The sequence below is a fragment of the Pseudopodoces humilis genome, chromosome 6 (genome assembly GCF_049639895.1).
Source record: "Pseudopodoces humilis isolate 2021_Gansu_Grassland_sample_001 chromosome 6, ASM4963989v1, whole genome shotgun sequence".
Classification (NCBI taxonomy): domain Eukaryota; kingdom Metazoa; phylum Chordata; class Aves; order Passeriformes; family Paridae; genus Pseudopodoces; species Pseudopodoces humilis.
The window spans coordinates 61,271,453-61,297,708 of NC_142205.1; the positions used below are offsets into that span (position 1 = coordinate 61,271,453).

Genomic DNA, 26,256 nt, shown 5'->3' on the forward strand with positions numbered 1-26,256 from the left:
GGCTGCTCTGTGTGTATAAATGCAAGGGAGGGATGGAGAGAAAAAGAGAGCGCATGTAATTTTCTGACAAGTAAATCCTGGAGAACAGTGAACAACATGGACTGCTCTCACTCCCAGTGCAAGGGGAAGAAAAATGCAGTGACTGCAGTCACATAGGACAGAATATTGTCACAGTAGAAGAGTAGCTCTTGTGTTTCTTGCCACCACCTCTGCTCCAAGTAACAGCAGCCTCTGTACCCACAACACGGTCTTGGGCTTGAAGGAGAATTTGGTACATGCTGTTTGGCAGCATCACCTCTCCTTATCCTCAGACAACCTGTACATATCCTTTCAGACTCCCCTGTGGACTGTGTACATTGCTCCTGCATGCTCCTGAAATGTCCTCAGTGTGCATGGGGAGGGCTGTGTTCTGGGTAGCTTGGGGCACTCCTGATGAGGCAAATGTCATGTAAAGGGACAGGAAATGAGTTTCCCTCCCTTGTAAATGCTCAGGCACTGCAACCAGGGAGCCCAAGTCTGCTAACCTGCTTTCTGTCTACTGGGAGGGTAAATTGGTTTCTTTCCTCAGAGATTTGAACTTAGACTTCCATCTTTCTGAAATCCTTTATGAAATGAAGGGAAGATTTTGGTTGACTGTAAAACCCGACCTAGAAGGGAGGGCCTGCGAAATACTCAGCTTGGCAGGAGCAGCATGGGGAAGGGTCACTGACTTTGCAGAATGAGACTCTGCTGCATGTGTTACTGTGGTCAGCTCAGGTCTGAAAGTGCTGGAGTTCAGAAGGGATCTGGGGGATTCTGTCAATGAGTAATTGGGTAATTGGGTAAAAGAGAGGAAGGGTTTGTGACAGGAAGCCATCAGTAGCATTGAAAGCAAACAAACAAGCAAGCAAGTATCAGTGTTTTTATTCTATTTCTTTCTATTAGGAGAAATTTCCTAGGCCAAGCAGCTCCATTTCTACATTCTTGTTATAATTGCACAAACCATGAGACTGGTTTATGCAATTTAAAAAACAAAAACTAGGCAGAAAGCCTGGGGGCGGGGAGAGTGGGGCAGGGAGGTGCAGGGCTGTCCTTTACTTGTCTGGGAAGAGTAGTCAATTCTAAACTTTATTCATTTGCAACAATACGTAGGGGCTGTGCAATGACCGCCTGAATGTTAAGTTATAGCCCTTGTTTTACTCTTTATGTCTGTGTCATGTGTGATGCAGTTTGTACTAGCAACATCTGAATGTTTTGAAAGACTAGGAGAGTTAAGGGTCTTTCATGAAATAAAGGAAAATCCTGGAAATAGCCTTCTGTGATTCCTGAATTGTATTCTTAGTGGTATTAGCATATAGCTGGAGTTAATTAATTTGACTTAGTGAAAAGTTCAAGTGAGAGCAGAATTAGGCCTTTTTGAAAACCAAGTCAGAGTAATATCTGATGCAACTCTATTTTGGCTTTGAATGGGGAGCCTGTCAAGTTGCTTGTGAACCTGGAGACGTGGATGTGTCACATTCATCCCAAACAGAAGCTGTGTGACATACTAAAGAAGAGGGTTGTCCTCAGAGTTGGACTGCAGCCCCTGGCTTTGCAACCAATTCCAGTAGTGGGCAGAGCCCCGACACAGGATTTGCTTAGATGATCCAGACTTGTTTATTCTGTATGGTGGCTTGAGGCAGAGACTTGTCCCTCCTGTCCTCATTCACCATCCACAGAGCCCATGCTGAGCTGTGTAACATGCCAGTCATGGGTGGGGAGATGAAAACTTCACAACTGTGAACCAGGTGCTCATTAGACAAAACAGCCTCATTTATTATGCAGACTCACTTTTACACTTGATTCAAAACTCCCGGGCTTAGATAGCTATTGGCTGGGATTTCTCTCTGCCTAGACCTCTGGCCAGTGATGTGCTTACTTCTCAGCTTGAATAGGGTTGGTTGAGGGTCCTCTGTCTTATCCAGGGACATGTTCAGGCATGAACCAGGCCAGCTGAATTGGATTTGTGTTATGTTCAGATTTACTTTGTCCAGGCCATCTGTACTGTCCCTCCTGTCCTCCATTCACCATCCGCAGAGCCCATGCTGAGCTGGACTCACTTTCAGAGCTGTCTGGCTCCCCGGGTTCTATTACTGCTTGTCTCTGGCCCTATATAGGCATAGCTTTAGATGTTTGAGGATGTGGGTTTGTGTTTTGGGGGTAATGGGGGGGGTCAACAGTATTGTGGAATCTCAGCACATAATTCCCATTGATTTCACAAGGAACTGGGTGCTCAGCTTGCATAGGCACTTTGGAAGTTCTGAGAGATGCTATAGTGAGGCCTTCAATCATGCTTTGGCACTGGCCAAACACCAGGCACAAACAAAAGCCATTTTCTCAGCCTCTTTTGCTCTCAGGTGGACAGAGGAGAGGGAAAAAATTAACAAAGTGCTCATGAGTTGACATGAGGAGTGAGAGAAAACACTCTAAGGGCAAAACAGGTTCAAATTTAAAGGTCAAAAATAAATTTATTATTAACAGACTCATAAGAGAACAAAGAGAAGTAAAACAAGCCTTTAAAACACCCTTTTCCCTCCAGCCCTTCCCACCCACCTACTGACAGCACAGGGAGACAGGGCATGGGGGCTTGGTCAGTTCATCACTCGAGATCTTCTTTTGTTCATTCAGGGGAAAGAGTCTTTTCTCTGCTATGCCATGAGTCTCTCCCACAGACAAACAGTCTTCCCAAACCTGCTGTGGTGTGGGTCACTTGTCCATGGGGTGCAGTCTTTTAAGGATAAGCTGCTCTATTTTGGAATCAAGGGCCCTCTCTCTCCATCTCTGGAAGCAGGGGCCTTTTCTCTCCCTTCAGGTCTATGGCTGGATCACAGCTTTCTCTAGCATCATCCTGCTCTGGCATGAGAACCTTTCCCATAGACTGTGAGTGGATCTCTGCATCCCCCATGGACTTCATGCATTACAGGGAGACAGCCTGCTTCACCATGGTCCTCACCACGGCCTGCAGAGAAAATCTTGGCTCCAATGCTTCCAGCATCTCCTCCCCTTCTTTTCTATGTTGTTCTCCCCCTTGTGTCCTCACTTCTTCCTCTTCTCTGACAAGAAGAAAAACTGCTGCCCATAGGTACCATTGCCAACAAGTTCCACCAATTCAAAGATTCCTGCAGGATCCCATAGCACTGAGAGGCTGAGCTCATCTAGGCTCCATATCAGGGAGTTGCTCATCATGTTTCTGCTACTGGCCAGGCAGCCCCACCACCATCGCACAGGCAAGTGGAGGCCCCAGCAGCACTTGTGCTATTTAATGCCTCTCTTCACATGGGGCACCAGGAAGGAGAAGCTGCTGCCAGCCCTGCCCTTTTGCCCACGGCATGGCAGGTTGGGGGCGGCAAGGTTTGCCACACGCTGCGCCGGGATGGTGGCGGCCACAGCGCTTGGCCACATGCTGCACCAGGATGACCCCATCAATGGCACTTTGCCACCCCTGGGAAAAAACTGCGCTTGTGCTATTTTGATTTTCTCCTTAAATATGTCATCACAGAGGTGTTACCAACCTCTCTAACTGGGCCAGCAGCATGTCCATCTTCAAAGCCTTCAGAGATTGGCTCTGTCAGCCATGGTGGAAGCTTCTAGCAACTTCTCACAGAAGCTACTTCTGTGGCTCTCCCCCACTAGCAAAAACCAGGCCATGCCAAATCAACACACCTTCAAGGAGGAATTCTTTCCTCTCCTTGGTTATCCCAGTTATCCTTTGGCTGATGCAGGATACTCATGCAAACTTGTAGCAAAATTATAAATCTTCCTAGCTGCAAACATGTAATATTTTTTTTTTAATCTTTAAGACTATGTCTCAACAAGACATTGAACATTATTTTTAATCATACTGTGCTTTAGATGTATTTTCATTAAACATCAGGGTTTTATTTATTTCTGTTTAGGAAATGAATAAGAAAAAGGGAGCTAGACCTTTCTTAAAGCATGTATTATTGGACATAGTTTTTATCATGTCAGTGTCATGACCTAAGTTCTCTCTAAACTGAATAGTTACAATCTCTAAAATCCTTCCTCAGATAGAAACTTCTTCATGCCTGAAATAACATGAATCCTTTTTTATTTATCCCTTTACTTTTTTTTTCATTATTATTTTTAATTTTCCTTGTATTAGCACATTCTCCCATCTTCTTGTTTTGTTTCTTTGCTACTTCTTTGTCCTTCTGTGTAGAGCAGGTGTTTTCATTCAGCCACCTACTGTGATCCTGAAGAATTTTCCAGGGCAGTTGGAGTTAAGATAACATCCATCAGCAGGCATGAGGAAACCACAGTTCTTTATGTGCATTACCTTGTATTTGTCTTTATGGTATTTCAGCTGATCAGAGAATATTTCCTCAACATCTATGGAAATTATATAGTTATTGACTGAGGGGAAGAGAGAAGATAGAAATTAAATGGTCACAACATTTGCTGAATATTTGCTAGCAGAGAGGGAGGGTTCCTTTGAAATAAGATCAGTTTCTCATGATCTCATTTCCCTGTGCTGTTCTATCTCTCCACATCAAGCAACAAGTTTAGGGAAGGTATGCAATAAATTTCCTTTAGTTGTCTTCATTTTGTGAAGATAGGGCAGTGTGAAGTTGGCATTGCAGGAGTTGTGTGCAGGGATTGTTTCAGGGCTTCCATTTACTCAGGAAAGGGAAGGTGGATCCCCTGGCCTGGATGGGGTGGGGAGGGCAGAGGAAGCTTCTGGCAAACACTTGTCCCTAAAACTGAGAGGTCTAAGGGCAGAGCTCAGAGCAAGCTTTCCAGCATGTAATAAAGCTTCGAGGGTTAGGAGGCTGCCCTTCTGTTCCCTATGCTTATGGGTAGATGCCTCACCAAGACAAGACTTTGGGAAAATCTTTTCCTCCTTTAAAGAAAACCAGCTAAAAATAATATGCAAGTTCTTAGTTCCAATGCAGAACGAAGTTATTGTTACCTCCTGCAGACTTGTGCTTGCCTTATGTTAGAAAGGGCACGGCTCTGTCACCTGAGATAAAACTGGCCAGTGCTGGAGCACCCATCTGGGGCAAAGGCTGTATTTGCTACAACAGAGTATTCTGAATCACATTAAATAAAGAGAAAGTCAACTGTAACCCACTCTGGGTTCAGCTGCCTGCAGCTGAGAACACACAATTTGGAAAGTCTTAACCTGTTTTTTACAAACAGAAAAACACTACCCAGAAAGTTCAATTCAATTTTCAGTTGTTCAAGCCAAAATTAATATCTGTTTTCCATCCCAAGCATCAGGAGCTTCACTGTTGTCACTGCTGTTTCTTCCCTATGCCGTGGTACATTTATTGTCCATGGAGCTCTAGGGCACATGAAAGTTCATTTTCTAAACAGATTTACGCATGGTCTTGTTACAACTTCATTGTTATGGTGGAGTGCTGCAAGTACATATGTATTTAGGATATGCGTCTGTAAACTTTATAGGCAGCCTGTGGCAAATGCAAACAGAATGTTTCAAATGTGTTTCTATCTTTAAAGACCAAACACACCAGCTAAGCTATCCACAGTTCCTGTTGCCATCCAAGCCCCAGACCCTACATGCTAAAGCAGTCAGGGTGAAACAGTTTTGAGCACCACCTCTAGCTGAAGATTTGGCATATGAATTATAATTTATGTGACTGAGTTTAAAACAAAACCCTATTCATTCTTTTAGGAAAATTTCTCTTATTTTATACCATCTGTTCATGTGTTTGATATGACACCAAACGGTGATAAAGCATAGTTTTCAGAGCATCTTTCTTGAATGTGAGTTTTTGTTCCTCCTCATGCTTTTCCCTGAGCACCCATCTGCTCTGGTCTTGTAAATGGCACACGTCACTTTGCAGGCAAGTTCAACCATGGAAAAGTGCCCATGACTGCTGCTCAGATCAGGGTCACATGTGCAGAAAAGAAGGTTGATCTTGGTCTCTCTCCATGGAGAAGACCATCTTGTCAGATGAAATCCATGAATCCCATGGATTTCATCTGTGGCCTCAACTCTGACACTGAACTTCCAAGGCTTTGGGGAAAACTTAAACATGGTTTATGTCTTTGTGTTAGTTTGCCAGAGCACCTGCTGCTGCACCATTTCACTATGTTATGTACGGGGCTGAGTGAGCACAGAATAGTGATGAAAATGGTGCAGTGTAATGCTTTCTTTACTGACCTGGTCTGCTTTTCCTTTATTCCTACTGATTTAACATTTGTCATAGAATCACTGAGGTTTGAAAAGATCTCTAAGATCACTGATTAATTGTTAACATACCATTGCTGTGTTCATTGCTAAACTGTGTCCCCAAGTGCATCCCCCCTCTCTCACAATGTATTTCTGTGATATGTTGTGGTGGTTTTTTAGCACTATCTAAAAATCACCAGAATACATACTTATTTCTTGCTGTGAGATATGGATTAGGAGAAAGGAAAAACAGGCTCAAGACTTAAAAGGAATAAGAAAGTTTATTAACAGAACTACAGGAATAAGAAACCAGATTAAAACCTCCAGAAACGTTTTTTCCTTCCCCAGCTGACAACAGAGAGACAAAACCTGAAATGTTAAAGCAGCACCAACTATACAATAGTCTTTTCATCAATAGAGAGAGGAATTCTCTCTTGTCATTCCATGGAGAGTTCTCCATAAGAAAACAGTTTTCTCATGGCTTTTCATTCCCATGATTGGCAGCCGCCCAGAAAAAAATCTGCCATCATGCTCTCCTCCCATTTTCATACGACTCAGAGGTGTGTCCATGGGCCATGAACTCAAGGGGTGTTATTTTAAGGATGAGTTATTCAAAGGCAAAGGTTCTCTTCATCTGTCTCTGTGATCATCTCGGAACAGGTTTTTTTTCCTTTCTTTCCCTGTGGGCCAAGGGTCTTCATCAACTCTCACTTCTCTCTTTCTGTTCCAGAATCTCATGGGATCACAGCTACTCCACCATTTGCTTAGCTCATCAATCAGTATTTTTGCTCAGATTCACAGTTTGAATAGTTCATTCCCCCCTAATACTCTTTTCATTAATTCAAGGAGGTATTCAGAATATTATTGTCCATCTCCATGGCCTTACCAAAAGAATATTTCAGCTTATTAAAGCTCATTCTCCTTCTATCGGAGGCTTGACTTCTTTCCTCTTACTGACTTTGATGTTTCATATTGTCTCTTTACATGTTGATTGCTCCCACTTTCCTCCCTCTGTAGAGGGAATTAAATTTGCAGGTCTCATCTGGGTAGTGAACTGGTTAAATCTGGCCCAAGCCACGGCACTATTCATGGTGTCAGATTTCAGTTCAGCAGGCTAGAAAGTAGCAGACAGCTTTCAGCTGCTTTTCAGCTTGGAGCCTTCTGTGCAAGCCATGGCCCGGGGGGAGAAGACCACAGGATGTCAGCAGCCCTGGCCCAGCCCAGCCTAGGGCCAGGGGGGCCCCCCTGGGCAGAGCTTCAGCCACCCCACTGGAATCAGACCCGGAAGGCTTCCCGGGCCCCGCAGCAGAGCCAGGCCCTGTTCTGGGGCCGGGAGAATCCCCACAGTCTCCATTCCCCACCCTGGAGCCACGGCAGGCTGAGCCCAGCCCTTGCTGGGCCTCACAGGCCATGGGGAAAGGGGCCAGCCGCACTACAGCTCCAATACCTTTCCAGGCCGGAAACCAAGAGAGCCAGAAGCTCCCGGGCTTAGGTTTAAAAGGTGGTATTCACAAAGGTGATCCCACTTTTCAGTGGTGAAAAATGCTGTCATTTCTCAGAAATGGTCAGCTATTGGCCCGGTCACAAGCAAAGAAACTCCCAGCAGCCTCTCTCAGAGGAGTCACTTCTGTGGATGTTTTCCACTTTTTTTCCTAAATGCCAAACTATCACATATGTATAAAAATGCTCTTTGAGCATGTATGTCCTGGGACTTTTTTACATGGCATTAAAGTAGTTTTCTGCTTTTAAAGTTACACCTGCCTACGGCCTGTTGAGAATGGGTGTTCAGAACACAGTGTCTCTTTACCAGGGAAAGATGAAGCATGTTCATTGCTAGATTACAATTTAATGAGAAATCACTCAGGTGTTGTAACAGGAATACACAAATTGTGAGCCGAGTTTCTCCTCCTGGGGTCCTATTGCAACTTTGATATACAGACTTTGCTAAAGGTTTTGAAGGCAGAAAGCCTGACACGAGGAATAGTAGCAGAAAGCAAGGAAAATCAAGATATCAAAGGGAGTGGTACTGACAGAGGAGAAGTCTCCAGTGATGAGGCTCCTGTGGATCTTTTCCTTTCTCTTCCCAGGGTACAAGACCTCTTTCCCCACAGCAGAAATTTAAATGGGAAGCTGTGGGCATTAATACTTTGCACTTGTCAAGAGTAGTCCACTGGAGCCCAGGGAAAGGAGGGAAGAGAGAGAGAGAGCGCTGTAATTTACTTCTTTTCTTTCTGGGTTCAGTGAACTTGGCTCACCATGGGTCCCTCCTTTGCTCTTGTAGAATACATCTGAGTTCGGTGCAGCATATATGTGATTTATTTCCAGTCTGTGTTGAACAGCAGAGTGGTACTGTCTTGCTCTTGGGCTTGCTCAGATATACACTTCATGTATCGCTTACCTACCATGCAGGGTGATTGTGAGGATTAATTAGTTAATGTTTGTACAGCACTTTGAAAATGCTATGCACTATTGGTCTTCAGTCTCTGCTTGATGCACAGCCATTAATCTAATAGAAGTTGCATGCATTCCTCAATCAGAGAATACATAAATGCTAAGTATAATTTTCATTATTATTGTATTTCACAATATTCCTTGATCATGGTTTTGTAATTTAGCTTAACTTTTTAAAATATACAGCTTACAGAAACACAAAAATTTTTAATTTTTGAATCTTTCTTTCAAGAGCTCCTTCAGCCTGAAATAAGCAGTCATCCTTTGTTCCTCTGGTTTCATTGTTTTCTTCCCCTTATTCTATCTTGTGCATGGTCTGACTAGAGGTAGGTTTCTGTGTTCTGCAATTGGCAAGGTATCTTGCTAGCTAAGGAAGCAGACTCATAACACCTCACACAAATAGTATTTGATTACTGCTAATTACAGTGCTGTCACTTAGACGGGGAAAGAAAGTCAGCTGGCTTTGTCAAATAGCAATGAAGTAACCTGCTGTCTGTCTACTGACTTAATGGCTTTAATTGCCAGTGCATAATCAAGATCTGGTGAATTTGTTTGAACATAGCAGCAGGCACCAAATATTTCAATTAAAATCAAGTTGTATAAGTAGTGTTGCTTCAGCTAGAGCAGGATTCTGGTATATTCAGGTTTTTGAGGCTCATGAAAAGGTGCTTGGCAAGAGCCAGCAAGCAAACAGACAGATGGATTGTTTCTTCTTTTTTTCAGACTTTGAGTAACCTCCCCCTCTGATGTTACTGGACCCTTGTAGGTGTTTCCCTTTTATTTTCTTTCAGTCTGTTTTCTTTCTCAGGGTGATGTCTCCCAGAAGAGTTCATGCACTGTAGGCTTTCTGCTGTGAATGAGGACTGGGTTGTGGTGGGCCATTGAGAAACCTGCTTTGGCCTGGAGTAGAGTCTGTCCCAAACTCTTGAAGGAGGCTTGCTGCTGCAGCAGTGAGAATGGTAGTTTAATAGTCCATTGAAGAAACATAGAATCATAAAATACCCTGAACTGGGAGGGACCCACAAGGATCAAGTCTAACTCCTAGCCTTGGACACGACAAGCAAAAGAATCATGTGCCTGAGAGCATTGTCCAAAAAGCAAAAAAATAAAAGGAAAAGCTGTGGCCTGGCACACCAAAGGAGGTGTATTTCTTCCATGTAAAAGTTGATAGAGCTTTTATTCCCTTTGGCATTCATCCTCTTGCCAGAATAGTATTTTTCAAGAAATAAATCCCTTTCCTATAGCCAGTGGATGATACAGGAGTTTGAAATAAATGCTTGAATCATGTTGAGCTTTCAGAGATGGCTTTGTCCCAAAGAGTCAGAGGTGCTTTATTTTCATCAAAGCCTCAATCAAAGATTTTTGTTCTGTCTTTCAAGGATCCTTCCTTCAGGGATTCACGCCCATTCAATCAGATCATTACCATCTTCTTAAGCACAGAAGAACAGGATCTTGTAATAAAATCTGCAAGGCCATGAGCTGGACATGCCTTTGTTCTTCCATTAAAAGGCTGAAACAGGAACCTTCCACTTCTCTGAATCTGCTTTGAGCACTGGATGGTGTAGACTACTCTTAGCTGTCATGTTCATATTTAATCACTGCATTTGAAAAGACCCACCTGGTCCAAGTTATGCCTTCTTACTTCATCAGTTTTTATTTTTCTACATAGTTGAATTTTCTGGTTTATTTGTGTGGTTCCTATGGCTTGTTGCCTGGTAGGTGTTACACTGGATTGGTGGGTGGATTTTCTTGGCACAGAAAATTCTCATATAAATGATCTTAGTTTTGGTGGTTAAAATTGATGCCTTGACACCAGGAGAAATGACCTTTGCTTGTCTGTATGTTGTTATCTTATGTATGATACTGTTTTACCTTCATCCACATACCACACAGTGCAGCTTTGTTTGACCCCAAGACATAGGTGTGACCTGTCTTCTCCCAGCCTTCATGTAATTTTAGGGATCATGCTCAGCAGACATGCACTCAAAAGCTGGCATGCAGAAAATCACAAGTTCTTTCTGTTTGTTCTGAAGGACCTTTAGAAAGTTGTACCAACCCCCTGCTTAGTTCTGGCAAAGCTGGAGTAATTCTTACGTGTGTTTAGTGGGAGCTGTCCTCATTCCACAACTCTCTAGATCACACCTGGAGCTTGAGAGCTAAAAACAACCCCAAAATGCAGAGATGATGTATGACAGACAGATTTACATTTGCAGAAAGACAGAAAATTAAGGCAGAGTTTCCTTCCTAATTTTATTTATTTATTTATTTATTTATTTATTTATTTATTTTTACATTGAAGAGAAGAAACCTACACCACTAAATGCTGCTGCCAAATTTGCTTTTTTTGGATATGCGTGAGTATGTACTTCAGTAAGTTTTACAGTACTGTAATGCATTCTATATATGGATATTTTAAAGGTGATATAGTAATAATAGAGTAGGGCAGAGATGCTGAGCAAGGTCAGTGGGCTTGCATACTGATGAAGTCAAAGAATAGAAGGAATGAGGAGGGCTTGTGAAAGTACATACTTCGTGCTTGCTATCCCTGAATCTAAATTTAGCTGAATTCAGCAAACTTTAATCACAAAGAAACCTGCATTAAAAAAAACCAAAACAGATAGTCTTTAAATTTCTTTATTTTTTCTTTCCCAGATACTCAATTTCGTTGTCCAGATTAACTTAAATGTCAGTCACAGTTGCACTGTTCTCAGTGATATCACACAGAACTAATTTACATAATGTGATAATGGACTTTCCATCTCTACCAATACAGAAGATGCTGGGATTGTAGCTGCCTAACCATTGCACATAAGAGCCACCACTCTGACTGAACAGTCAGTGATCCCTATTTTGGAAGTGGAAAAATAACAAAAGTAAACAGAAGTTTCACACTTTCCATTGTGTGCATTGTGTGCTTTCCATTTTCTGTTTACTACTATGGTGCCATATAGGTAGGCCAGTAAGAACTTCCATGTTATGAAGTTCATCTTCATTTTCTGCTAGAAAAATATCTACCCATTGGAGAATGCTGTTTCTGTTCATTTTCAGTTTCTCTGTTGGTTTTCCATTTCACTGGTTGGCTGTAAGCATCAGTGTTCTTAAAAGTACAGGCCAGATGCTTGGAAAGGGTAAAGTAGCACAGCAAAGCAGCTGCTTCTGCTTTTGCCACCTGAGACCCCCTTGTTATCTTTTTTTTTCCCTACCCTATGTGTATTTTGTAGCTCTGAGCATACTTTGTTAGTATTATTATTGGCAGTTATATCTTCATTAGTTTCTGTCTTGCCTATAAATGCTACCAGCATTCCTGCCCTGTTTATTTCTGTTCAAGAGTTGTAAGCTTTGGTAATTTTTCAAGTTGTCATCTCATTCTTTCAAAATCACCAGATTTCTTTCACTTGCAAATGTGCAGTCTTTAAAGTGTCTTTCACTTCCTGCCAATAGGTTACGTCCAGCTTTTTTAAAAACTTAAAAGTCCCGTCTCTTTCTAGTTATTCTGCCCAGTAAGAACTAGTTGTGCTGGTGCAAGATGTGTGTCTTTGGGAGCTCTGCTCTCAGTCTGTGTCCTCTTTAATCTTAGTGAGGTGTAGGGATTGTGGATAGCAGATGTGTGAAATCCTGAAGGTTTTTACATTGCCTTTTAAATTCAGTAAAAATAGTGTCAGGAAAATTAATCCACAAACACCAGAGGTTTATGTCCAAAAAGGAGACAAGGGAATTCTTTAACTTTATTCAAATAAAGGGAGAGGCCAAGGGGCATTTCCTCTGGGGTCTCTCAAATTTTTGGAGGGTGCAGCCTCCTTTTTATCCTAATTTCCTGCCTGTATGCCCTTCTCTCTTTCCCCATTGGCTGAGGTACTTGAGAGGTACAGACTTCCCGGAATGCTTGATACCTGATTCCCCTCTAATGTATAACCCTTCCTCTTAATTTAATTTTTAATTCTTATGGAATTTATGGCATTTCCCCATTATCTCTTTCATCTTTCAATATCCAGTTTCATTTATCAGCAAACCTAAAGTTTTTCTGTAAAGGCAAATGCTTTTATTTTCCATTCACCAATCAGTAGAATCCTTCCTATTGTTTCTTTTATCTCTCAGTACTAGTTTTATCTACCAACATACCCACAGCTTGTTTGTAAAGACAAATCTGTCATTCGTCTCAATCCTTCCTCTTTTATGTTTTTAGTAATTGTCTTTACAAACTTTAGTTATCATTGACTTAATTTCCTGTTCCTGGGTCTTTTTTTTTGTTTTGAAATTACTTGCAGTGACATCAGTTTCTGTTCTTTTGTAGCCATCTCTGGATCAGTAGGCATGGCTACTACCTGCATCCCTTTGATCACATGTTGAATAAGTTGTACTAAATAAGGCATCATTTCCATGGTAAAAAGATTAGAGTTGCTACAGTACAAAAAAATTATTTGTTTAACCTGTAGTTCACCAGGTAACCACTAAAACAAGTCCCATTCCCACGTATATGCTTTCTGTTCTATTTAGACAATAAATGCCTCTTTCAGAAGAATGAAGCTGCCATGGACTTCCTTCTTCATCCCAAAATCCTGTTCCATTATGGACTTTACTCAGGGTGCTAACCCACCATTCAGATTAGACTGGGCTGGCCACCCATGGCCAGTTTTCAGACCCCCCCTGGCCCTCCGCAGACCCAACAATTTCTGACGTTAAAGGTTTTTGCTACTTCTTCTCCTAAGGGTAAAAAATACTTTCCCACTTTTGGCCCCAACCTAACTGACAATATAAACGTAAGATTATTAAGGGAAACATTCTAATGGTGTAATCTAATCTCCTAACCTAATTTTCACTTTCACGTAGTTTTCCGCACCACCTGTAGCGAGTGAAGGAACAGAAACAGCTTAACATAAAGAAAACAATGACAGCAAGGATTGGCCCCCAATATCTGGAGATATGAGAAAAGGGATACCCACACAAACTATTTCAGCAGACAGCCTGTGGGTAGGCGCTGAGGGCTTTCCCTGATGTTGACACACCAGCTACTGCTCCAGTCCACTCCTGCAGAGTGTCAGTTGTGGCTTCCCATCCTCCTCCTCCAGTTGAATTCTCCATATCTCCAGGGCCTCAGAGATCTTGACCTGAGCATGATGGGTCCATCCATGTTCAGCTGTCTTGATGGCTGTTTCTGTGGTCCAGAACACTTGTAAAGGTCCACACCACTTAGCCATCAATGGTGCTTCTTTCCACTCCTTAAGTAGGACCCAATCTCCTGGTTGGATGTTGTGAACAGCAAAGTCCAAAGGCAGGGTCTGTGCCAGCTGAGCTTTCTGTTGAAGAGATTTCACAAGAGACAGTATCTGGGCCACAAATTGTTTCAAATATAAATCACTTATCTTTACACACACACCACTTCCCCCCCCCCCTCCCCGAGAATTACAAGGATAAGGAATTCCAAACATCATTTCAAAGGGAGATAATTGAGTATCCCCCCCTGGGTATGGCACTTATTCTTGCCAAAGCTAGTGGCAAGAGCCCATATCCATGGAATCTTAGTCTGTATCACCAGCTTCAGGTGATTCTTTATTTCCCCATTCATCCTTTCAACCTGGCCGGAACTCTGGGGGTTGCCATGCCATGGGGTATGGAGGTTCTGTTGTATCCCTAAAGCAGTCATAACTCCTTTAAGAATTTTTCCTGTAAAATTAGTTCCCCTATCTGAGTCTATTGCTTCCATAATCCCATATCTTGGAATTATTTGTTCCAAAAATACTTTACAAACTGACCCTGTAGTTGCTGAAATGGCTGGAAATGCTTCCTGTTAACTGACATACTATTACTAGAAGATATTTAAATCTTGCCACTCAGGGCATTTCAGTAAAATCTACCTGGCATCTCTGGAAGGGATGTACAGCCCAAGGCCTCCCTCCCCTGGCAAGTTTCTTTGTAACTCTGTTACTGGTTTTATCACAAATCAAACAACCATTACTCAATAACTTGCTTTGCCAGGGTAAATAGAACCACAGCAGCATACATTTTGAGGAAGGCTTCTGGCAGTCCTCAGGAGCCCCAATGACTTCCTTCATGAAGTTGTTTTAACAACTGTAAGGCCCGAGCTTTTGGCATCCACTGCTTACCACCCCTTGTAAACCAATTATCCCCTCTTTCCTCTGCCCCACTCTTTTGAATTATCTCAAGTTCCTCTGGTGGAAAAGACAGTTTTTCTGGCAGCATTGCAGTTACTGGGAGCAAGGGGAGGATCTTAGAGATTTCTGGCAACAATACAGCTTTCTGAGCTTCTTCATCAGCCAGTCGGTTTTCTTCTGCCTCCTGTGAACACCCTGCCTGGTGGCCCTTGATGTGTATTATTGCTACCCTTTTTGATAAGTTCACCACCTCCAATAGGTGGGAGATTAAGTTCTCATCTAACTCATCTAAGCTAACATCTTTCCCCTGCAGGTTAATAAACCTCTTTCTTCCCATAGTTTCCCAAATGCATGTATCACCCCATATGCATATTTATAATAAGTAAAAACATTTACTGTCTTGTCTCTGTATAATTCACAGGCACTCACAAGTGCATACAGCTCTGCTGTCTGACCTGACCTGGTGGGAGGTAACATCTCCCCTTCCTTTAATTGCTTTCCATTCAGAATAGAGTATCCTGTAAATCCCTTTTAGACCCTTGAAGACCCATCAATAAACACATTTTCCCCCTCAGGCGAGGGAGTATCTCATAAATCTTCCCTAGCCCGGGTCTCGAGATCCATCACCTGAATGCAGTCATGGGTTTCTTCCTGGCTCCCCTCTTCAGGGCCGTTCAGACAGGAGGCTGGGTTAAATTCTCCCCCAGTTTTAAATTCTAAACCCTCCCATTCCCTTAAACAAGACTCATACTGTAATAACCTAGCACTAGTCATCCACTTAGAGGCTGTCTCAGTTAACAAAGCTTTAATCTGATGTGAAACTATAAAAATCAATACCCTCCCCTTGTCAGCTTTCGGGCCTCAGCCACCATCAGAGCTGTGGCTGCACAGTTCTGCAGACAATGGGGCCAGCCTCTGGCCACTGAGTCTAACGGCTTAGAAAAACAGGCAACAGGCCTCGGTGTTCCCCCATGCTCTTGCACCAAAATTCCTTTAGCATGACCCTGTTTAACATCCACATATAGTTCAAATTCCTTTTCTGAGTCTGGAAGAGCTAAGACTGGGACCTTAACCAGTTTGTCTTTTAATTTTCCAAAACTTTGTTCTCCTGGTGTACATACTATGACATTAAGACTGTCTTGGGTTAAAATCCTCAATCCATAGTCTGCAGTACCCCACCAACACTTAAAACTGCCATAACTCCTTTTTTTGTCTGGGGTAATGGTACTTGTAAAATCCCTTGTATTCTTTCTGGATCAATACACTCTAACCCTCCAGTTAGAATGTGTCCCAAATATTTGACCTTTTTTTTTTCTACCCTTGCACCTTCTTTTCGGACACTCTAAGTCCTTTTTTAGCAAGAGAATTAAGCAGCTTTATAGTAGCTTCTTTCACCACCTTCTCCTGTTCCCCTGACAAAAGCAAATCATCCACATACTGCAACAACCTAACTCCTGAGGCTGGAGTAAACTCAATATTTTCTGCAAAGCTTGCCCAAACAAAACCAGTGACTCTGTATATCTCTGCGGGAGGACTGTCCATGTCAATTGTTGCTTTGCCATTTTCCCCTCCTTTTGTTCCAGTGATTTTCCTTTTGAACATGATCCAGTTCAGCAGCAAGCAATGCCACTGCCTAAAGCAAATCACATTTTTTAGTAACCAATTGTTCCCTGTCCCAATTTTTTGCATCAAGTCCACCCTAGGTGTAGGAAGGTGACTAACATATTAACCAAAGAAAGGTAATAAAATATTTCCTGCTAAAGTTTTCCTATAGCACCCACAGAGGAAGCTGCATGATAAATACCTAGGCCTGCATAGAGACAACACAATCCCCACAAGGCAGCAGCTGCTGAATCAGTCTCAGGATTAGAACCTGCCAATTCTAGTTCTCCACGACAGACCACAGACTGGTGGGGGAGTTCCCCACAAGATAGGAGTTGCAGAATTGGCTTCAAGACTGAAACCTGCCAATTCTGGCTTTTTACAACAAAACATACAAAAAGCAGAGGGGTGTGGTCTCCTCCAAACAGGAGCCTTTCAGCTCTGCACAAAACCCCATGTAGACAAATGAATTAAATCCCCAAATTCATTTACTACAATTCCCACAATTCCCTCAGAGAAAGATGCATTCAAACTTCTAAGTCTACAGAAGAAACCACAATTTTCACAACTCCTTTGAACAATCAAAGATCCCTTTGACAATTTTCCTCCCTCAGGGATAAAATTTAAGGTGAATGGAGAGGCCCTTGTGTTTACTAGGAAACATACCTCTTGATCCAGACCCACCTTAGAAGTTAACAAAGGCTCCAGGGTGGTGGGTCCCTGGTAGAATGGAATACTAATGTTAGGGGAATACCCCTAACAATTAATTTCCATTATCCTCTGGACTTCCTCCTCTTGAGGGTCCAGCTGTTTTTGCGGACATTGCCATTTCCAGTGTCCCTCTGCCCTGCAGATAGCACACTGATTCTTTCCTAACCACTGTTTGGGTTGGATCTCCCCTGCTGGGGAGGCAATGCCTCTGCCACATCCTTGTGGCTGATCCAGTCCCTTTTGTCCCGGGAGCCCCTTGGGCCCTGCAGTTCTTCCCTCTTGGGACATAAAAATTCTGCCATTGCCTTTGCCTTTGCTTTCTCCTTTTCCTTATCCCTTTTTATGTACACTTGCTGTATCTTTCTAACCAGTTCATCCAGGGACCTACTCTGCTCTTCCTCTAATTCCTCCCTGCTACTGACTGTGGGTACTCATTTCCCCACAGCTCAAAACCACTCATTTTTCCAGTGAATCAAACAAAATCCTTAACAGAAAATCCAAATCTTTCTATGCACAATCTACATTTCCCCGATATTCCTTACTCCTTGTGCTCACTCTGTTTATCACACACCATATACCAGAACCAGTCCCTGTCCTGCTGCATTGTCCAAACAGCTTCTCCCCGCTCCGGTGCTCCCGGCGGGCATGGCTGGGGCTGGGCATTGCCCAGTGCTGAGTCCCAGCAGCCCTACAGGCCCCCAGCCTGTGCTCCTGGTCCCACACCTCCACACCTGCTCCTACTGCTCCTTGCCTCAACCATATCTCTCCACACTCCCCTTCAACCAATTCTGTTCCAACACGCCAGCATGATCCATCTATCCCCTGTTGTCAAGACTCCTTCTTGACTCCCCTTATTGCCCCCACTGGGTGTGGATTCTTGAGACCCCTTCCCAACTCCCCTTATCGCCCCCCCTGGGCATGGAGTGTCAAGACCCCTTCTCAACGTTCCCTTATTGCCCCCTTTGGGCATCTATATCCTTAATTACCTTCGTGAGAATGTGTAAACCAACTCCACATTCTTCCAAGGAATTCTTCAAAGATATTTTGGGATTGTCATCCCTTTTGCTGGGTCCCCTTCCTAGCTGTACCCTTGCAACCCTCCATGGGTGCCTTGTTTTACCTGTGCAACTCACCATGGGTGTTCTCTCAGGTTTGCACCCCTAAGATCTCATTTTGCTCACTGGTGAAATTTTCAGTGGTCCTTCCCTGCGGACTTTTCACGGACCCCACCTGGTCTGCCACTCGTCTGTCTCCTGGATAGTCTTGGGAACCAAATCCATTGCCCAGTGCTGGCCGCCACCAAGGGGAGCTGATCACTGAAACTGGGTGAGGCGCGCCTTCAGCTCCACTCGCTGCCTGCCGGCCTGGACGGTGGAAATATCCCAGACGAATCCCCATTTGTCAGGAAAACTAATCCACAAACATCAGAGGTTTATGTCCAAAAAGGAGACAAGGGAGTTCTTTAACTTTATTCAAATAAAGGGAGAGGCCATGGGGCATTTCCCCTGGGGTCTCTCAAATTTTTGGAGGGTGCAGCCTCCTTTTTAATCCTAATTTCCCGGCTGCATGCCCCTCTCTCTTTCCCCATTGGCTGAGGTACTTGAGAGGTACAGACTTCCCAGAATGCCTGATAACTAAGATTACCCTCTAATGTATAACCCTTCCTCTTAATTTTTAATTCTTATGGAATTTATAGTGTTTCCCCATTTTCTCTTTCATCTTTCAATACCCAGTTTCATTTATCAGCAAACCTAAAGTTTTTCTGTAAAGGCAAATGCTTTTATTTTCCATTCATCAATCAGTAGAATCCTTCCTATTGTTTCTTTTATCTCTCAGTACTAGTTTTATCTACCAACATACCCACAGCTTGTTTGTAAAGACAAATCTGTCATTCCTCTTAATAGTACAGCTGAAATGCTCCTACTGTAAAGAATTGTTGGGGATGCATGTGCTTGGGTGGTGAGAGAGGTAGCAGAGAGCTTGCAACAAGTGAGGTGGAACAGAGCAGGGATAGGCACTACCAAGGTCAGATTCTACAGTGTTCACTCCACTATTTTGATTATTTTTGTAATTCTCATTTGATTTTTGCTGATGAAATTTCTTCTTGGATGCCCTTCCGTGGAAAACTTAGTAATTTTCCTACATAGTTAATATTCAGATATAAAAAAACTATTACAGTCTAAATGATGAATAGATGCTAATTTATACATATATACATATACTCAGAATGCCTAATTAATGATCTTCTCTGTCAGTCACAGATATGCAAATGATTATATTTTGCGAGTCTTATCATAATTGTGTTGCCCTGCTGGCTTCAGTTTGGGGGAATGTTTTTACTGCAGTTTAGAAAGGGATAAGAAAGAAGACTGAGCAACAAAGCAGTAAAGAACACAGCTTCTGTGCTGATCAGTCAAAACCGGTTAGATCCTGATTGTTTCCATGGGTGCCAGAGGCATTTCTGGAGCAGGAACTAAGTTAGTGGATCCAAGTAACTCTCTGGAGAACTCACCTATCCCTGTGTTACAGCAAAGCGATCCTGAGTTGCATCTCTGAGCCCAAAGCACACTGTAGAAATGCTGACGATTTAAGATGAAGGCATGTGTTCTTGTCTGGTACTCCGACAACTGGTTTATTGAACACAGCCTTGATTAGGTTTGGGGATGAGAACAAAGGATTGGGTTAAGGGCACAGGGTTAAATGAGGGGCAAAAGGAGCGGATCCAAGGGTTGAGGCCGAACAGGGACGAGGGAAAGTGGTGCAGGGGAGTGGCTGAAGACTGGGAGAACCAAGGGGATAACAGGGTTGGAACAATGTTGCAAAACAGAGCCAGTGGGGGTTAAAGGAAGGAGGAACATTCTAGGTAAGGGCACCTGAATGGTGAATGGGGCTGAACAAGGGTGACATCAGTCCTCACGCACTATCAGAACACTGCAACCCAAAAGGTGTTAACATGTGGCTGCAAAGGCCCATGGGAATAAGGTTTTCCTCAAGAGGGGCGTCTCTTTTCTCTTGAGTTGTCCCCTCTAGGGTTGAGGCATTTTGGTAACAGGCCCCTGAGCCTCGACATCCCTGACCACTGCAAAGTGGGCTATAGTCACTATATCTTACTGGACTAATGCATGAAGTAATGTTGGGAGGTCTTCATGAACATAGCATTTCTCATTTTTCTTTCTCTTTGCCATTGATGTAGATGTTCCTCAAAAAGTAAAAGATTCACAGTATATTTTAGTAGAGTTTGTGGGTATTTTTTGCTATATAAATAATTCTACTCTCCATAATTCTGGAAGACATATATGAAAATAATTATTTGGTCCTCTGATACATATGTGCACAGAAGTTGCTCCAAATCTGCAAGTCCTGGAACTGGAACAAAGGAAAATGGACAATGTTAGTCATTGTTACATCTGTCTTTTTGATATTGATGCCTTCAGTTTTAGCTTTCATATTTTTCAGATTCTGTGCTGTCTAGGTGTGTAGCTTTGAGCTTCATATTAAGTATTAGTGAGCTCTCTTCATAGAGTAGGTAGACAAAACAATTATTTTTTTAGCTTGATACCAAGGACAATCATTATAAGTTTCAGGCCCAAAAGCATAAACAATGGTGGACTGAAGAGAGAAAACAAGAAAGATGTGACTTCGTAACCTGAAGCTGTGATTGGACATTTAACCCTGGTATGCAGATGGACCAAAACTTATGAAATTGTGAGACCTCATGACCAGTCATCTATTTTGTGACCATTTTTAAGTCCATCTTGGGCAGTACAAGAGCCCTGTCCAGGCTCTTGTACTGCCCAAGGTGTATCCTAATGGCCTTTCAATAACTACCTGCTTTATTCTTAAATCTGTCTATCCTCTGTTGTAGGTCAGCCTTCTCAAGGCATCAATATCTTGGACTGAAAACAGCTGTGAAGTGGAAAAATCTAATCCTGAAAAATTTCTTATAATTACTGGCCTTGGAAAAAATATATTTTTAAAAAATGAATTAACACAAGCTTCTAACTCTCTTCTTAACTATAAGTTTCTAACTCTCCAGCACTTGTATCAGGGTGCTGTATGGGCTGAGTGTTTGCTGGGAGCAGCTATTCTATCAGGCCCCAGGTGCTTTTTAAAGGCCTCCCTTTGTTGCCTTAATTCCATGATGGAATTAATTTGTACTGTTTCACCTGAAGCTTTATCTGCAAGCAGAAGGTGGTGGTTGTGCCACAGCCTAGAAAAAAACAGGCTGAACGTCACTTTGAGGAAACTCGGATCTTGCCTCAAGTAAGGTGAGCTCTCAGGACAGCTCTTAAATCACCACTGGGATTTGCAAGGAGTTTGCAGCAGAGTAACTATGAAATCATGCTCTGAACTGATCCTGTGGGCTGGGATGTCGGATCCTGCTTGGGTAAGCAGTTGATTCTCCACACAGTCTCAGAGGACAGGGAGGTGGTGTGATCTGTACTGCTGTGCTCTTTCCTTCCTCACAGAAGTTATGACCATTGTGACAGGGGATCCGGTTCTTCTCCACGATAGCTGGGTTACCTTGGTCCTTACTGCTGCAGGAGTGCAAAGTTGAAGCCTGTGCCTCCTGACATTTCTACTTCTGCTTCTATTCTTTGCTTGCTTGTATTGGCTTTGTGGTTACTTTTAGCCATGTCAGCACACTGAAAATTGCTGACAGTAAACACCAAAGGCATGCATGCATGCTACTGAAAAAAAGTAACAGCCATGAGGAAAACAGCCTTGGGTAAACAGTGGATTTGCTCACTGTTAAATGTTCACAGCTTCCACATACAGCCTGGAGCCTCTTACTAAATACAGGGCTTGGAATTTTGTTTTTAAAGAACATTGATACAGTGACACTGCTTACTTTTCCACGTGACTTTTGGTATATGCAGTAGGAGAAAGGTTCATCCTGCATGGTGCTGTACAGAACAGCAGAAGTATTAAGACTTACAAGAAGAATAGCAGCCATAGGCATGTGGGATCCTGGGTTATGTGTCAGGAAATTTGGCCATCCATCCACAAGACAGCCTGGGATGTCCTAGGAACTCACAAGACTGATGCTCTGTGCTGTCACTGTCATTCCCACCTTCAGGAAGGTGAATGATGTAGTGTGCAGGTCAGCATTAAGTGGTGTGAACTGCAGCAGACCTGAATTTTGCACAGATTAAATGCTGGGAAAGGGAGGGCAGAAAAAGGTACATCCTTGGGCTCATCCAGGGCAGTGTAGATTGGGGAAACATGCTTCTCTTGTAAGTACCTGACCACATGCCAATATTTGGTATTGTGTCCAGGGTATCCCTATGTTCCTGCAGCTCTCCTGTAGTTTCAGCATGGTTAGCCATTAGGGATGGAGTTGAGGAGCTGGATTCTGCTTCTGCCAAGCTTTCTTAGGTGCTGCAAAGGTCTACAGAATTGGCCACAATTCCCAGAGCCCAGCTTTGAGCTGCGTGTTACCAGCAGCTGGGCCTAACTTACAGAGTGCAGGGAGGAGCAGGCTGGACTCCATCAAAAATGGATTTTGCTGGGAGTGTGTTGCTGTTTTTATAGTTTACCCAGCTGCTTTGGAGCCATTACAGCTGTCAAAAGCAGTTGTGGTGCATACCTTCTTGGAAACACTTATCCTGCCTGGTGGTGTCAAACCTCAGAGCTATGTCCACCTCTTCAGAGGCTCTCACCAGTAGCCTCTTACCCTCCCACAAGAAGTTCCAGCAACATGGGCACTGCCTTGGAGGGTGACCCCAGAGCTTCCTTCCTCTTTCCTTTGCACCAGAAATGGTACAGGATGCAGATGAAAAGACCTGCAAGCTGGACAAGAAACATAGATTAAACATAGGCTAAAGTCACATTTCTCCAGACTTAAAAGATAGTTTCTTTATGGAAATTGTTAATTATTCTGCCATCAGATGATGCAGCTAGGATTTGGAGCTGACCCATATTAATGAAAGGAATGAGAGAGAGGTGTCTTTACAAACAAACTTTGGGCCTGCTGGTAGATATACCCAGATACTGATAGGTGAAAAAAGCAATAGGAGGAGCCATAAATTCCATAGGAATTCCACTAATTGACACAGACTGTTGCTCACCCAAGGCCCTGCTAAATTCCTGGACTTGGAGAAAAAAAACAGAGACACAAAGAAAAAAAAAGGGAGGGGGGGAATGCACATTAGAAGGGGATCTGTATTAGGCGATTTGGGAAGTATGTTCCTCTCAGGTTCCTCAGCCAATGGGGAAAGAGAGAAGGAAATGCTGGGAAATTACGATAAAAAGGAGGCTGCATCCTCTAGCAATTTGAGAGACCCCAGGGTGATGCCCCATGGCCTCTCCTTTTATTCTAATAAAGTTACAGGATTCCCTTGTCTCCTTTTTTGGACATAAACCTCTGACATCATGGATTAATTTTCCTGACATCAAGTATATCTAATTAAAAAGATAGTCTCCAAACTCAGTTTACATTTGGTGTGGTCTCATGCATGCCTGTCAGCCATGCTGCATTTTAGTATGAGCTAGTTGAAGCTGGCTTAAATCTCTGCTTTAGACTGAATTAAATAAAGACAATCCAAAGCTGACAAAGTCCTTACTGCCTTCCCAATTCAAGGTAAAATGCCATTAGAAGCAGCTGCTGGAAGCTGGATAAAAAGATCAATATTAGGGGGAAAAGTCAAGGGTTTGGGGGATTTGTTTTTGTGCTGTGTGTGTACTGCTGCCTGCTTGAGCCAACAGGCCTGGCAGATGCTGCTCTTCCTGCCTGTGAGTAGGACATGCTCTGCACTGAGCACTGTGAAGGCAAGGAATAAGCCAACCAAACTTATTGATGACAAAGACTACCTTAAGTCCCTGCTATAAATTTCCTGCACTGGAACTCCAAATATTTCTTAAAGAATTCCTAGGAGGAGGCTGGCATATACTTATTTTGTAAATCTTGCATTAGAAATGGGGTTGTACTTCAGAGAGCCTTCTGCTAAATTTAGAATGAAACTCCATGCTCCCACTGTCAGGATGGGAGCTTAATTACAGTGTGCTGCAAACTTTGCTTTTGTGAAGGCTATTTTTCTGCACTGCTTGCTTCAGAAAGCACAGTTTTGCTGCTATTTTTATGATGCTTTTCAACAGCAGCAGGAGTTTAAATGGGTTAGGTGAAACTTGAGAAGGATTCTCTGACAAAACCAGCAATAGTATCTGTGTGGTTCCCGGCATGGAACTTCTCACCAGCTGAAATTAATCAGTGTCAGGAGGAAGTTGTCACCGGTTGCTTTTGCTTTTTTTTCTTTCCTTTTTACTTTCCCCCACCTTCCTGCAACTTGCAATTCTCTTTTTTATTACACCACAAATTATCTGCTCAGATTTTTTATATGGATCCATATTTGCTGCTTATGAGTGGGAACCTGCTAGAGGATTGCAATAGAAAAATTGAACTCATAAATTCAGCAAGTTTTACATCCAAAAACAATTAAAAGGTGCACATGATTTACCCTACCTGCCTTAAGAGGTAGCTGCTATTTGCTTACAAGAACTGCAGAGCTCTAAGGAGTCTTTTGTCCTTATCATGGAATTCCAATAGTGTTTTGCAGAAGCCAGTATGCTTTGCTGCACGCAGTAGTGTTGCGTGGTGTGGTGGTGATTGAGAGCTTTTGGGGTGGGTGTTGGACATGAACACCAAAGGATCTTAAAGCTGCAGAGAAAACTGTTTAGAAAACAGAAGACAAGGAAGGTTCAGGGAAAATGGGGACTGGGTTGGTCTGTTTGTTTTTCCTGAAGGACTCTCCCTCATTCGGAGGAATCTGTCTTCCTGAGCTGTGTGTGCATATAAGGTAACTTCTGGTGGGAAAGAGTTTTAGGTTAAGCAATATAAAAAATTTGACCTCTCCCCACACAGTGCTATGTTGAGGGATACACATTTCTTACTAGGACAGCACAATTTACATACTCCTGCGTGTTGATGATGGTAAGGATTACAGCCTAAATGACATTGCCACCTTTAAGAAAGTCCTCAAATGTGGTGCAGGACTGAGTTCCCGTCAGAGTTACTCAACAAAATCTGCAGTGCTGCTGTTACCATTCTACTGCAGGAGGGGGTTTCAGTATTTCGCACCAATCAGATGCTTGGGGAAATAAAGCGGGGCCAAGGTATGCTGATCTGTCTGGTCAAACGAAGTAATTTTAAAGTCCAAATTCAGTCTGCACCTAGGAAAAGATTCCCCAAAGAAACAAAATAATTCAAAGTGAGCAGCATCTGCCCACCTTTTATAAAAATTATTTTAACATTGATTAAAGCTGTCATAAAGTGGAAAATCCCCATTTTTTAATGGTAGCAGAGAAGTTTTCTAGAAAATATTTAGTTTGTCAACATGTTACACTAAAAAGTAAGTATGACATAACCTGCTGGAAAAAACATTATTTTCACTTCCACAAATAGTAATGTAAGTGTTAAATTTGATTTTATTTCCCCTCCTTGATTTTTAAAAGGAAAATAAAATAATTGGCCAGATGTCTTTGAGATTTGATGATAGATTACACAGTACAGAAGCTTGACACCTGCTAGGAAGTATTCTTTCTGTAAAAGTTTTTATAATGTAACAATATAAATTCATCTATCTAGGGTAAGCTGTTTTCCATTCCCATGGGACTCTCACATGGTGTAAGGATTCTACTGAGACTTCTCACCTGATGAGCAGAAAATTTATACATGCCATTTGCAAAATCCCAAACAGGAGAGACTCTAGTTTTAAATAATAATTGAAAACATTTTTAATTTAACCAGAGCCAAAGACATTCTCAAAGACATTCCAGCAAGTTACTAGAAAATTACTGCTACAATAACAAACAATCCCAAAGGCATGGGTTAAATAATTCAGGATCAGGAGGTGGTATTTTGACTGGGCACTGTGTTTCTTGGCCTTAAGGGTATCATGGCTGCCCTCCTGTGAGACGGGTTCTAATTTCCTATAGAAAGGATGAAAATCTTCCTCAGTTTTTGAAATACTGAAGGTCCCTCAGTTTCTAGAAACTCTCCTGAGTAGAGCTGCTATCTGAAAGTTGAACAAATAAACCTCACCTTGTCCCTGCTTTCCCTGTGATTTGGGACTCTTGGCTCAAGCAATACTTCATACTGTGAAGAAAAGAATTTGTTGAGATGAATTTATTAATTGTGGGCCATATTTTGACATTCCAGTTCTTTGCTTATCTAGTCTAAGACAATGTGAAAACAAAGCCAAGACCTTT

General features: G+C 42.7%; 1 protein-coding gene across 2 annotated transcripts in view; it reads left to right on the forward strand.

Annotated features, from left to right (window-relative positions):
- MAML3 (mastermind like transcriptional coactivator 3) overlaps positions 1–26,256 on the forward strand; it is a 306,372-nt gene that overhangs the window by 158,552 nt on the left and 121,564 nt on the right. Inside the window, exon 1 of one of the 2 annotated variants that reach the window (XM_088056733.1) lies at positions 21,237–21,317. The exons of the other annotated variant lie outside the window; for it this stretch is intronic. The gene's annotated coding sequence lies outside the window, so the exon portion shown is untranslated. Of the gene's footprint in view, positions 1–21,236; positions 21,318–26,256 lie in introns of those variants that run through there. 2 annotated transcript variants of the gene reach the window in all.